General features: G+C 40.4%; 1 long non-coding RNA gene across 1 annotated transcript; it reads left to right on the forward strand.

Annotated features, from left to right (window-relative positions):
- The first annotated feature begins 3885 nt into the window (after positions 1–3885).
- On the forward strand, positions 3886–6573 carry LOC124008395. The gene is made up of 4 exons (XR_006834092.1): positions 3886–4020; positions 5032–5075; positions 5184–5504; positions 5627–6573. It is a non-coding gene; the product is annotated as an uncharacterized LOC124008395 (long non-coding RNA).
- The last annotated feature ends 8216 nt before the right edge of the window (positions 6574–14789 follow it).

The following is a 14789-nucleotide window of genomic DNA, read 5'->3' on the forward strand; positions in this document are numbered from 1 at the left end:
GGGGTTTAATGGCACAGGCAGGGAGCCCAGCCAACAGCGAGTTGCAGTAATCCAGACGGGAGATGACAAGTGCCTGGATTAGGACCTGCGCCGCTTCCTGTGTGAGGCAGGGTCGTACTCTGCGGATGTTGTAGAGCATGAACCTACAGGAACGGGCCACCGCCTTGATGTTAGTTGAGAACGACAGGGTGTTGTCCAGGATCACGCCAAGGTTCTTGGCACTCTGGGAGGAGGACACAATGGAGTTGTCAACCGTGATGGCGAGATCATGGAACGGGCAGTCCTTCCCCGGGAGGAAGAGCAGCTCCGTCTTGCCGAGGTTCAGCTTGAGGTGGTGATCCGTCATCCACACTGATATGTCTGCCAGACATGCAGAGATGCGATTCGCCACCTGGTCATCAGAAGGGGGAAAGGAGAAGATTAATTGTGTGTCGTCTGCATAGCAATGATAAGAGAGACCATGTGAGGTTATGACAGAGCCAAGTGACTTGGTGTATAGCGAGAATAGGAGAGGGCCAAGAACAGAGCCCTGGGGGACACCAGTGGTGAGAGCGCGTGGTGAGGAGACAGATTCTCGCCACGCCACCTGGTAGGAGCGACCTGTCAGGTAGGACGCAATCCAAGCGTGGGCCGCGCCGGAGATGCCCAACTCGGAGAGGGTGGAGAGGAGGATCTGATGGTTCACAGTATCGAAGGCAGCCGATAGATCTAGAAGGATGAGAGCAGAGGAGAGAGAGTTAGCTTTAGCAGTGCGGAGCGCCTCCGTGATACAGAGGAGAGCAGTCTCAGTTGAATGACTAGTCTTGAAACCTGACTGATTTGGATCAAGAAGGTCATTCAGAGAGAGATAGCGGGAGAGCTGGCCAAGGACGGCACGTTCAAGAGTTTTGGAGAGAAAAGAAAGAAGGGATACTGGTCTGTAATTGTTGACATCGTACACTTTTATAATGAATTCCTTCACAGGACTTGTTACCCTGCCTTAATAAAGTTGTCTTTAAAAAAATAGAGATATATTTTAGATAAGGTATAGCCTACACATGTCCAGTAAATCATGTATAATGATTTTGCCATAGCTTCTGGACCAATGATGCAATAATCACAAAACTCTTCAGAGTGTCTGTCCTTGATGACACTTCATTTTCCCAGTTGTGGCAGGGCAAGGTGTGTGTGTTATGACAGTGTTAGTTGAGGCAGGTTGCAGGGCCTAGTGCTATGGGTTCTACATATCAGGGAAATGACTCTGCCTACAGAGACTACTGGGCTTCCAAATACCCCCTGTGACAACATCCTCTCAGGCTGGTTAGGTGTGCTGCAAACAAACAAACTGTAGTCAGGGATTTGAGGTGAGGCAGTGTACACAAACATCTCAGCAAAGTCTCTATGACATCTCAAGGTTCACATCAATATAATATAATGGTAATATAATATGTATAATATAACCTGCACTTTCTAGTCCTTATGTGTCATAGTTTTCAATGACACACACAGTCCTACACATTGTGAGCAGCTACATTTTAACTGGTTGAACAGCACTATATGCTGAAAGTGGTAAGCACTGCAGGTGTTCCCACATTTGATCCTGGCAACCCAATAAAATAACCAACAGAAACCTGGCAAGAGGCAAAAGCCCTAGCGCAGAAAAGAGGTGGACACATTATACTCACAGGGGAGTCAAGAGGTAAATCATCAAGGAGAGATAATTGACGTTCTTAATCCAGCAGCACATTGTCTTTGAACACTGGCCAAATAAGCTCTGGTCTAGTACACCGCGTCACTTGCTGATTCTGTTTGTTAAATTCAGCAGCATGAACACTATGGACCAGAGCCATGTACAGATCATGTCTATACATACCTCTGTTTCCCTGCTCTGGGGATGTGTCCATTCAGAGAGCCAACCTGTTCAGGCCTTTTTCCATTTGAAGAGCCATTGCACCAGGTTGTCTGAAATGACACACAGTGTTGTTTCAGCATAACTATTAACTCATAGGCTACATAGTACATTGACCTACAGCTTTTAAAGTGTCTTGAGAGTGATAGGTTTAAATTAGAGAAGAGTCTGGATGAGTCCCAAATGGCACCCAATTCCCCTTAGTGCCCTGCTTTTGAGCAGAGCCCTATGGGTACACTGATTATAGGCAATAGTGTTCCATTTCGGACACACTTGTGGAGAGTGTGTGACCGATAATGTCCAACTCAAAAGGTTTCATTCGCATGATGGTGGGACTTGGAAAGTATTTTAGTTACAGTGGACACTTGCCAGCTATGCCTATGGGTAAACCATTTCAATTCAATATTTTTTGACAGCACCACTTTTGATTTGAATGAAATCTTGTCTTCATCACTGGAAAAGATAAACGGTTGAGATAGAAATAATTTAAAAGCTGAGAGACAGGGTTGTCAAACTCTTCTATAATAAAACTTTTTTTGAAATAAAACTTTAATATTTTATCCTTTAATGTAAATGAACTCTGATTCTTTTCATGTTCACATTCACATATGTTGTAGCTTACACCGCATTTGACATCATCTAAAGTGTTGGTGTTGTGCCTGCCATCGGCTCTTAAATACAGGGTGGGTGTTATGTTTTGGATGATAAATCTACTAAAATATAAATAAAATGGAACCACAAAGATGGTTGGAGGTCCACACATCAAAGAACGGTGACTTGAATGAGAATATCTGTTGTTTTAAATGATACTGTCAAGCCTCCATAGGAAAGCTATTGAAATCATAGAAATATAGATAGAATATACATTAGCATTTAAGTTGAATAGTGGATGGACCGGCGGTCATCTTTGTGATAGTAATTAGAAGTTTCAATTTACATTTCAATACACTGGATAGGTGAAGTGAAATGTGTTGATTTACAGGTCCAGCCATAGTAGAACAGTGCTCCATGGAGCAAGTTAGGGTTAAGTATCTTGCTCAAGAAAACATCTACAGATTTTTCAAGTTGTTGGTTCAGGTATTCAACCCAGCGCCCTTTCCGTTGCAGGCCAAATGCTTTATCCGCTAGGCTACCTAACAACCAAATGAAATAGCACCCACCCTGTATTCAAGAGCATGTTGTGTCTGACCCGATGGCAGGCACAACACAAACTCAGATGATGTGGAATAGGGTGTAAGGTACAACATCTGCGAATATGTATATATTTTTGAACATGTTTTTAGATAATTGACGTTAAAGTTTAAGAGTGGTAGAGGAAGAATCCTGAGAGGATTCATGTGAGTAGGTAGAGACATCATCAGAGTGATTGGAATAATATGTGCTTCAGTAAAGTGGGATCTTTAGCATTTATAACCATGGTTACTAATTGTACTGTAGAAATGGATCGAAAGTCAAAGAACATTGAGTTTCTGGTGGCAGCTGCAGGGGGTGTTGAGTGGTAGTTATATGTCCTCTAAGGCCGTTGGTCTGGAGTACGACTAGATAGGGTTAAATAGTGCAATGGGTGGTGGATTTTTAGGACTAATGGGTGATAGGGCAATTTACTTTTCCCCAATGTTGTATTATTGTATCAAAGAATATAATGTAGGTAGGCCGTGAAAGGCCTCACACACCAGTACAGTAGGTGACGGTGTATGCATCTAAAAGTTGGATGCGATCCGCCAACGAAATCCCAAAGAAGAAGAAGAAGAAATGACCCACTCCAGTGGTAACGGGAAATTGGTGAACGCGTGTTCACGCCCAATCTGTTTGCGCTCTTGGTGCGAAAAAAAAGGTCTGGTATATTTATAGGCCTACAAGTGGCGTGTAGTGTAGGCAAAGCCAATTAACCATAAAACAGCTCTGGTGTTTGGTGATATATATAAGTGGATAATGAATTGCAAACGTGTACACTGGACAACCAAAGAGAATATGTTCAATAGAATGACGTATGTTATGCGATTGCGCTGTGCAAGACTTCCGTTTCTGACTATAGCCTAATTAAATAGCTATCACAATTAGTAACTGCTAGCTAGCTAGTTTTGCACCTATATCGTGTTGTATACATAAGGGTAAGAAGACATGGATAGAAGGTAGATGTATTTGTACGATTGGTGTTGTGAACTAACAACGTAGGTAGCTAGCTAACGTCACCTACCAGTTAAACAGATGCTGTTGCTAGATAACGCGTTGGCTACAAGACAAATAGTTAGCTTTGCAGATGTGTTCGATCTAGGCTAGCTAACAACTTATCAAAATCATTAGTCCTGGTTTTATTTGAAATATATGTAAATTAGCTACTTGAGCAAATAACAGTAAGTTAGCATTGGCTAACTATGTTAACTGGCCAGCTGATCTTATCTATAAGAACATAACTATGTCGAATTATATTGCCAGGAGCTAGCTAGCTGAAGTGGCCAATTATCTAGCGAGCTACTAGTTCATATGGCTGTGAGGTGCTTAACCTTGGCCTGTTAAGGCAGAGATGGATCATAGCTAACCAAAGATGAATCATTAGCTCGCTTGCCAACCCAAGAAAGGCACATGCTTTGTTGTCCCTCCCACGACGTTGGTCCACTCAACAAATGTAGCCTAATGTTCAACATGTAGCAAGTAGACCTATCTAGGTAGTGAGGAAAGTCCCTGTAATCTCAAATAAGGTGGATAGACCTGTACTACAGAGACCTCTTACTGTTTCTTTACCTGTACTCACAAGTTAGTCTATAAAACACACTTCACTGCGTCTTTTGTTTTGGCTAGTTAATACATACCTTTACATATGGATACAGTCTAGTCTGAAGGCATTTCAAGTACAGTAAAGTAACAGTTCCTTAGGCAGATTAAGAACTAGGCCTAAGGAAAATACTCAATGGGGAGGAACATCACATCTGTTGCAACATGTCCTTTAGGTTGACTACCCCTTTTGAATGCACCCACATGTCAGTGCCAATAAGTATATGCCTTTCACACCAATATGTATATGCCTTTCACATTAGTATTATGATTGGTTGCTCAGCTTTTCTTTCATAATCAGCCAGGCCACTGTGTTTCTAACCCTGCTCGTCTCGTTCCCAACCATAACATGCTCTATCACTACTCCACAGGTGCTGGTTGCCGGTTTGTGTGTTCCTGTTGCTGGCACTCCAAGGTATTAATATCAGTCATGCTTTATATGGTTTGTTCTTATTCTACATGTGCAAAATTCCATATTGGTTTCAAATGGATTCATTGGAGGCTAATTTTGTCTGTTTTGTAGACTCTTCGCAGGAGAGAGTTGAAGGTTTTACAAGAGGGAAGGTTATTTTACCATGTAGGTACAATGCAATGCCTACTGAAGAGGTCACCATATTTTGGCGATACAAGGATGACCGTAATGTCTACAATCTTGTCAGTGGAAAATCAGACTTGACACACCAAGACCGTCAGTTCAGAGACAGAACCATGATTTTCCCAGAGGAATGGGCAAATGGCAACTTCTCTCTCCTACTGACTGATCTCAAGGACTCTGATAGTGGGAGTTATTCATGTTTCATACCAAAAGTGAACATTCTGCATCAAGTGGAACTTTCTGTTCAAGGTTTGCATTACAACCAAGTGTAACAGCCTCTTATCTATACAGTATTGTAATTTCCATTAACAGCTAAGAAGTTGATGATACAGTATGATAACACTATAAAAATGTCCCTCTGTATTTTACAGAGAAACCAACTCCTGAAGTTGGTCCAAAGAGCAGCAGCATGAGCATCAAAGGACAGAACCTCATCCTCTTCCTGTTTCTCCTCCTCAGTCCAGATCTCCATTTCCTTTGATGTACATCACATAAATTGGTCATTGTACTGCTTATGAGACTGTTGACAAGTTCTGAGTGGTTAAACTGCTGAAATACTTATTTTTTTCCTTTAATGTATGTAATAAGTGACTGCAAACATCTTGCTTGAACCACCTTCCTAGAGGTGAGTAAAATAGTTATTCCAAATTGAATGAAGCCAAAGTGTTTACTGATAGGACCACTGCAACACCTAATGGGGATCCTAGTAAAATACCAAAACATTTTAGCTTTGCTTTTGTGAACTAAATGTAATGCACTTTTAATATATTTGTTCTGATTTAAAGGCATAATGTTTTTTAAAAACCAGGGCCATCTGTTAAATCAAATTGGAAATATAATTGAGTCAATGTGTCCCTTCTGTCAACAAGATGCAGCTTTACTTACTAAGATATTGAAGTATTTCCAGATCAGTTATTAATATTGTACTACCAAATGGCATACGTTTTGTTGATATCGAACATGTGCTCCACAGTAAAAACTTATTTGTTCAGTCAACCTTTCAATTAGAAAGTATTTTACTTTGACACCACAGTGTTTTTAAAGGAAACATTCACTTCCTCAATGCTCTATATTAAAGAGTGTTTCTTTTAGCTTTTTGTAAAGATATGGTTTGATCATGTTGTTGCATTGTGTGTTCAGACAGATGTCTGTTAGGAGGAAGTCAGTTCAGTCTGAAATATTTATCACAGCTCTGTCGAGGATTGTTCTGTAAGACCATTTATTATTCTTATGTTATTAAGTCGCTTTGGATAAAAGCGTCTGCTAAATGGCATATATTATTATTATTTATTTTACAATAAATTAAGTGGCTCATGGATTCTTCTGTGTCTTAAAACCGTGTGTTGGAGCTGAGGCTAAGGTATAGCTTTAAGTGTCATATTCCTTGCGTGAAACCTCAAGTTCTCTTTCCATAAATTCTGTGTAAATAGATTCCCACTAATATTAACTGACAAGGACAATGTTATTCAAGAACCGTTTATGGTTAAATAACATCTTGTTTCTATGTAATATCGACCCATTGTTCCATATAAAACATTTATGAGGTGAAAAGTTGTGTTTATACAACAAAGCCCAGCACATTAAAACCTGCTTGTGAAAAGCCACCAGTTTCACAGGAAGTTTACCTACAATATGGACATCGTAGTAAAACATAAAGCCCTCAGAACTTCTGAAAAACAAAATGAGGTATAATATTCCAGAAACTGAGGATGTTTTGCATACCTTTTAATCCAGTTGATCTTTGATTGAAGAGTGAAATCTAAGACATTTAGACCGCCATCAAACCCTGTTGGTGATAACATTTTTATCGTATGTGGCTTGTTTTTGCATATAAAGTTGTACAAAAGCCTATCTAAGGTACAGCACGTGGATTTGGGAATGTCAATAGATTTAAAAAATGTTATCACCAACAGGGTTTGATGGCGGTCTAAATGTCTTAGATTTCACTCGTGAATGATCTTTACACAGAGGTAGGTGGATTGCTGGATTGACAGCTCCTTTCAAAACAAACATCTCACATTTGGAAAGACTTTAATGCCAAACCTGAGATTTGAGAACTGCTTCACGATATACAATGCTAATCTAGCTTGAGACACATTTGACAAAAGTGAAGTGTCATTCGCCAGTTGGGATATCTTGATCTCTGGCCTGGAATGTAAATGCCTTCAAATGGACTTTTATGAACTAATGAGCATAACATTTGAGATTTTTTTAAAGGTCAAATTACTACAACCTTGTAGTATTCCTTTGTAAATGTTAAACCTTGAGGATGTTCCATGACAGAGTTTGATACAGCTATTGTCACCATTATACAGAGTTCTAATAGCATCAACAAAAACACAACCAAATCCTTAGTCACTCAAATTGTTATCTAAGGAGAAAAGATTGTCATAAAACTTAGTGGTAAAGTCTGATAACACCTCTCTATCCTCAGTGGTCACCCCATTAATCTTCCATTTCCGAAGTGTGAGTTCCCCTCTCCTCTTTTCCAAATTAAAAAAGTATCTACTGTTCTTTTCACCTTTTTCAAGCCATTGTTTTCTGGATCTTATGAAGGCTCCTCTCGCCTTTTCCTCATACAACGTATCTAGTTGATTCTGTAAATCGTTTAATTTAGCTTCCGCATTAAGATCAAGATGCTCAATCTCTGTGATATCGGCAATTGTCTTAGACTTCAGCTACCTCACATCTTCTTAAAGCAAGCCGTTTTCCATAAGTAATACAGGCTGAGCGGATTTTCAATTTCAGCAGTTAACAACATTTCACATATTCTGCATTAGATGTAGCTAAACTCCAGTAAACAGAAATTAGATTCTTAATCACATTTTTAAAATCATGCAATAACAATGAGTTGTTTCATTTCCAATAACCACCAGAGTATTTCTTACCATCAATACTGCACATTCTTACAGTCAACCATATGACTCTATGATCCGTCAGGACTGCAGGCAGTATTTTGACCTCTACAGTGTTGGGCTCAAGACTAGAGGTTATCACCCACAAATCAATTCTTGATTGTAGAGAACGATCTCTATTACTCAATGTGTATTGTTTCTCTCCAGGGTTTTTAACTCTCCATATGTCAATTAAGTCCAGGCTTTGGCAGAACTTCACCAACTTGTTCACACCAATGTTAGGCCTATAAGGCAATCAGTCTCATTAGAATAAACCATATTAAAATCTCCAACTACAATCTGACTGGATGGATATTTTCTCAGAAGACTTTTTAAAATGTCCTCTAGAAGTTATTTAAAGGACTAGAACAGTAGCCATATACATTACACAAATAATATGTCCATGTGGTTGATGACCACTACTAGCCAATGTCCATTGGAGTCCATTTGAGTAAACAAAAAATGTCCTTTTGAAATTGTGATAAAATTGCAACCCCAGCTGAATGATTAGTCCCATGGGCCAAAAAGAATGACATTGCCCCACTGATTTTTCCAATAATTATAGTCCTCTTTGCATGAATGTGTTTCTTGAATAAATACAATATGCGTTGCAGTCCTTACAAAGAGAAAAGAAAGCTTCTCTTCGACAGGTTTCGTATCCCTCTGGCATTGATTGACAAACTTCAAGTTCATATCTATAGAAAGAAAAATCCTATGCAATCTCAACTCTACCGTCTCTATAAAAAGTTGGTTCATATGTATTAACAGAAGTCTTAACTTGTAAAACAGTAACTCCATATTTCAAAACTAGAACGCTCAGTTTGCAGTGGGGAAGGAGCTACCTTGTAAACCTACCGACAGAACAAATCACCTCGGTCGAATGTCATTTCCGTGGTGAAAATGGCTCTGATCCATCTGTAGTAGTATCCACCTGTGGTAGTATTTACCCTTTCCTTGATTTCGGACCTGTTGTACAAGAGGCCACAATTTTGCCGTTGCTGCCTTGTCCGCTGCAGTCAGGTCCTCACCGAATCTAAATTCTCTTTTAGAAATGCGCTTTCCTTTGCTTTCTTCCAAACTGCATCTCTTGCTGTGCGAAAAGCAAACTGGATGATGATCGAGCGGCTGACGATGGTATCTTGTTTCATCCCAATACGATGAGCGACATCCACAGACATATCCATCGGGGAAGTCCGGTGCCACACGGTTACAGATGTCTCTTGCTTCACATTCTCATCCTGATCCTCGGACACCGTAAAGCCAAGCCCCCACGTTCTCCGGTTTCACTCTGCTTCGGATAAGCGCAAAGGCATGTCTGCGATGGTCTTCTCCTGTGCAGTGCATTTATCAGAAGTAGCAGTGTTTGCAAGTTTCAGCGCTTCGATACTCTTGTATGCATGATTCAGAGATCTCGAGGTCAACTATTTGTTTACGCGTATCATTTTTCTCCAGACCATCGGCTCTTTCGTTTATCTTTGCAGAGACAGCATCGATTATTTTGACCTGTAGTTCGCGCAAAGACAATGATTTCTGTGTCTTTTTGGGTGCATGACTATTGACTGCATTTTCAGAATCAACTGAATGTCGAGAATCGTCCATTTCGTCTCCCGATGAGTCAGGTGGCGGTTTTTCTCCAATGTATGAGTGCTCAGCTAGAAACTGCCTACTCCCCCCTTTGCTATTTCGCACATTTCTTTCTTCGATTTCCTAAAGTTTCAAATCAAATTAGCGGTCAACTAAGCGTTCTCTATTTTGTTTACTATAAGCCAAGTTCCGTTACATTTACGTAAATTTGAGAGGGATAAAAGTTAAGGTTACTCGAAGCAAGCTGAAATCTCGTCTGCACTCGCCGCCATCTTCCAACCTACCCTTCACAACAGATCGCGGAACAGCACAGAGCTGTTGAGCAGAAGTGCAAGTATGAATGCCCTGACCTCTGCATAGTCTGTATTACCGTAAATGCTGCACGGCCAATGCAGACATCAGATTGACAATGCAGCGCCTTTAATTATTGTAAACTAAACTAATAATAATTAAAACGGTTCCTGGAGTATCCTTTAGGCCCTAAAGTTTAGGGGGTTCTTCAAATTGAAACTGTGGGGGAACCGCTATAAATTCAAAGAACCACTTTTAATGAATCTTCCAACCTTTTGAATAAACTTTTGGGTTAATTTTTGAATAATATACGCATAACAATTACACAATATTTTAGTTGTCAGTGTAATGATTTTAGTGGCAAAGCAGAATTAGAAGATCAAAATATGAGGTTAACTTTGAGCAGAGCCCAAAGTGTAATGGGGCTGCAGGTAGCCTAGTGGTTAGAGGGCCAGTACGGAAGACGTGGATGTCGATCATGGCAGCCCCATAGTAATTTAAAACAAATATTAAACCGTAAGATGCAACACATAACAGCCGGAGGGCTTCCAAAGAACTGATTAGGTATAGGTATGCCTTGGTGTTGTTCTCTATCTCCATAGCCAGAATGATTTTGCAGTGCATTGTGATCAAACAGGTTTCCTTTTAAACCATTATCAAAAAGTGTTCTCATTCACCACAAAAACCAAGGTTTAGCATAACAACACTTGACATACCTTTGTATGCCTCCTCTGTATACCTACAGACACAAAAGTGAGGAGATCTTGAAATGGTTCTGTTAAGAATGATGGAGACCACTGTCTTCTTGGGGACCTTCAATGCTGCAGAAATGTTTTGGTACCCATCCCCAAATTTGTGCCTCAACACAATCCTGGTTCGGAACTCTACGGACAAGTCCTTCGACCTCATGACTTGGTTTTACTCTGACATGCACTGTCAACTGTGGGATATTATATAGACCGGTCTGTGCCTTTCCAAATCATGTCCAATTGAATTTACCACAGATGGACTCCAATCAAGTTGTAGAAACATCTGTAGGATGATCAATGGAAACAGGATGCACCTGTCTAAATGTTTTGGCAGCAGCTAATTTAACAAATATAAATATCTGAGCTCAAGTTTAAGTCCCATAGCAACGGGCCTTAATACTTAAATAAGGTATTTCTGTTTTTTATTTGTAATACATTTGTAAAAATCTCTAAACATGTTCTTGCTATGTCATTATGGGGTATTGTGTGTAGGTTGATGAGGGAAAAAATCTTTAAATCTTAAATCAATTTTAGAAAGACTATAACATAACAAAATATGGAAAAGGTCAAGGGGTCTGAATACTTTCAGAATGGACTGTACAAGGCATCATCAGAGAGGGAGTGAAAGAGGTCATAGCCTGAAAGGTTATGAGTCCCTGGGGTGGAGAGAGACAAAAGGAGTCTCTCTCACCACAGCTGGTCAGGAACAAACAGAAAGATACAATTAATCTAAGACCCTTTTATAACCATGTTTAGATTCCAAATCTGAGTCGTTGACCAATAGCATTACTATTGAATTAACTAACAATCAGATTGGCACTCCCCTTCTGAGAGCACATTTGGAAACTTAGCTCTTCATTTCTCTATCCGTATAAATATTATTCAAATGCATCAGACTCTCATGGCTTCATGTTGAACGTAAATTACTATCCAGTCTTCTGATTTTCTTCAGGAATATTCTATACAGTGGGGCAAAAATGTATTTAGTCAGCCACCATTTGTGCAAGTTCTCCCACTTAAAAATATGAGAGGCCTGTAATTTTCATCATGGGTACATTTCAACTATGACAGACAAAATGAGAAAAAAAATCCAGAAAATCACCATTGTAGGATTTTTAATGAATTTGCAAATTATGGTGGAAAATAAGTATTTAGTCATCTACAAACAAGCAAGATTTCTGGCTCTCACAGATCTGTAACTTCTTCTTTAAGAGGCTCCTCTGTCCTCCACTCATTACCTGTATTAATGGCACCTGTTTGAACTTGTTATCAGTATAAAATACACCTGTCCACAACCTCAAACAGTCACACTCCAACTCCACTATGGCCAAGACCAAAGAGCTGTCAAAGGACACCAGAAACAAAATTGTAGACCTGCACCAGGCTGGGAAGACTGAATCTGCTATAGGTAAGCAGCTTGGTTTGAAGAAATCAACTGTGGGAGCAATTATTAGGAAATGGAAGACATACAAGACCACTGATCACCTCCTTCGATCTGGGGCTCCACGCAAGATCTCACCCCGTGGGGTCAAAATGATCACAAGAACGGTGATCAAAAATCCCAGAACCACACGGGGGGACCTAGTGAATGACCTGCAGAGAGCTGGGACCAAAGTAACAAAGCCTACCATCAGTAACACACTACGCCGCAAGGGACACATCCTGCAGTGCCAGACGTGTCCCCCTGCTTAAGCCAGTACATGTCCAGGCCCGTCTGAAGTTTGCTAGAGAGCATTTGGATGATCCAGAAGAAGATTGGGAGGATGTTATATGGTCAGATGAAACCAAAATATAACTTTTTGGTAAAAACTCAACTCGTCGTGTTTGGAGGACAAAGAATGCTGAGTTGCATCCAAAGAACACCATACCTACTGTGAAGCATGGGGGTAGAAACATCATGCTTTGGGGCTGTTTTTCTGCAAAGGGACCAGGACGACTGATCCGTGTAAAGGAAAGAATTTAACGGGGCCATGTATCGTGAAATTTTGAGTGAAAACATCCATCAGCAAGGGCATTGAAGATGAAACATGGCTGGGTCTTTCAGCATGACAATGATCCCAAACACACCGCCCGGGCAACGAAGGAGTGGCTTCGTAAGAAGCATTTCAGGGTCCTGGAGTGGCCTTGCCAGTCTCCAGATCTCAACCCCATAGAAAATCTTTGGAGGGAGTTGAAAGTCTGTGTTGCCCAGCAACAGCCCCAAAACATCACTGCTCTAGAGGAGATCTGCATGGAGGAATGTGTAACAGCGTTTGTCTGTTGAAGGAGAGTCGGACCAAAATGCAGCGTGGTGGTTACTCATGTTCTTTAATGTAGAATAGCGATACATGAAATAACATAAATATACAAAACGACAAACGGAACGTGAACCTATACAGCCTGTCTGTTCCTGTGTCTGTGTTAGTTATTCACCAATCACCCACGAAATACAGTGAAACCCAGGCTACCTAAATATGGTTCCCAATCAGAGACAAAGAAAATCACCTGACTCTGAGAACCGCCTCAGGCAGCCAAGCCTATGCTAGACACACCCCTAATCAGCCACAATCCCAATGCCTACAAAAAACCCCATACGACAACACAATAAATCCATGTCACACCCTGGCCTGAACAAATAATTAAAGAAAACACAAAATACTAAGACCAAGGCGTGACAGAATGGGCCAAAATACCAAGTGTGTGAAAACCTTGTGAAGACTTACAGGAAACGTTTGACCTCTGTCATTGCTAATAAAGGGTATATAAAAGTATTGAGAAACTTTTTGTTATTGACCAAATACTTATTTTCCACCATAATTTGCAAATAAATTCATAAAAATTCCTACAATGTGATTTTTCTGGATTTTTTTTTTTCTTCTCATTTTGTCTGTCGTAGTTGAAGTGTACCTATGATGAAAATTACAGGCCTCTCATCTCATCTTTTTAAGTGGGAGAACTTGCACAATTGGTGTCTGACTAAATACTTTTTTGCCCCACTGGATATAGGTCCTGGATGGTAGGAAGCTTGGCCCCAGTGATGTATTGGGCCTTCCTCTGACACAGCCTAGTATAAAGGTCCTGGATGGCAGGAAGCTTGGCCCCAGTAATGTTATAAATATATTGCTATTAAATTCAGGACTTGAATTTCAAACTTGTGATGGTAAATATTGCATGCCTACAAGGAGTATGCCTATATAAGGCAAAGTCAAGTGGACTTGCCTATGATTGGTCATACCTCTAGCACCCTATAAAACAACGTTGTGGTTTGTCTGTACAGCAGCAAAGAACACTCAAATAGGCAACTGCTACACAAGCAGGACAACAACCCAATCACCACCACAAATCTGAGACAATGCTGAGAGTTGTGGGACATTTGTTACTACAATTAATAACTTAGGAGTCAAATGTGTAATTACCTGTTTGTTTCTAGGTCTCCTTATATGCTGTCGGGGAGCTGATGACTTGACAGAGACACTGGTGGAACTTGGACAGAATACAACCATAAACGGTTCCGTTAACATAAAGTGCATACTGGTACATTCAGCACCAACCACAGCCTCCATTGTTCATACTCCAGTCTTTCACTAGTAGTAGTCCTGCTGCTTTTTATTACAATAATAATTATAAACAGAAATATTCATTAGAAACAGGAAATAGATTGTTCATACAGAATGTATTGTGGTCCTTCTGTAGCTCAGTTGGTAGAGCATGGCGCTTGTAACGCCAGGGTAGTGGGTTCGATCCCCGGGACCACCCATACGTAGAATGTATGCACACATGACTGTAAGTCGCTTTGGATAAAAGCGTCTGCTAAATGGCATATATTATGTAACAGTAGATGATTGGCGTGTACTACTGTGCAAAGAAAGAAGACCAGAGTCTCCTATTTAGCAGTGGTACCAGACTCATGACCGCTGGTAAGTGCACATTTCATTCAATGATGAATATGTATGGTGTACAGATATGTATGGTGTACAGATGAGCTACCTTTTGGGTATGTTCCCAATAATAGAAAATACTGTTTTTTTTCAGTTTTA

This window comes from Oncorhynchus gorbuscha, linkage group LG21 (genome assembly GCF_021184085.1).
Source record: "Oncorhynchus gorbuscha isolate QuinsamMale2020 ecotype Even-year linkage group LG21, OgorEven_v1.0, whole genome shotgun sequence".
Taxonomy (NCBI): Eukaryota; Metazoa; Chordata; class Actinopteri; order Salmoniformes; family Salmonidae; genus Oncorhynchus; species Oncorhynchus gorbuscha.